The following is a 377-nucleotide window of genomic DNA, read 5'->3' on the forward strand; positions in this document are numbered from 1 at the left end:
CTATTTCTCTCTGTCCCTTTTTTGTTTCTTTTTGTCTCTCTCTATCTTTCTTTTTTTCTGTCTCCTTTTCCGTCTCTTTTTATATTTCTCTTTCTCTTTCTGTTTGTTTGTCTCCTTCTGTCTCCTTTTGCCTGTTTCTTGTTTTTATTTTTATTTTTTATTTTTATTTTTTTGTATATTTATTATCTCTGTCTCTGTCTCCTTTTCTGTGTCTCCTTTACTATATTTGTTTCTTTTTTTTTATTTGTCTCCTTTTTATTTTTTTTGTTGTTGCTGCTAACAGGAGATAGATGCAGCAGAGCCAGCGAGGCTGCTGCTGCTGCTGCTGCATGCACATGAAGCAGCAGCAGCAGCAGCAGACAGCAGCAAAAAACCAA

The 377-nt window shown here is 35.3% G+C and overlaps 1 protein-coding gene across 1 annotated transcript in view; it reads right to left on the reverse strand.

Moving 5' to 3' along the window:
• EMH_0001780 (uncharacterized protein) overlaps nucleotides 1–377 on the reverse strand; it is a gene marked incomplete at both ends in the record, with an annotated part of 2,416 nt that overhangs the window by 991 nt on the left and 1,048 nt on the right. The gene's annotated exons all lie outside the window — the stretch shown is intronic.

The sequence above is a fragment of the Eimeria mitis genome, genomic scaffold (assembly GCF_000499745.2).
Source record: "Eimeria mitis Houghton genomic scaffold, Emh_scaff170, whole genome shotgun sequence".
NCBI classification, from domain to species: Eukaryota; Apicomplexa; class Conoidasida; order Eucoccidiorida; family Eimeriidae; genus Eimeria; species Eimeria mitis.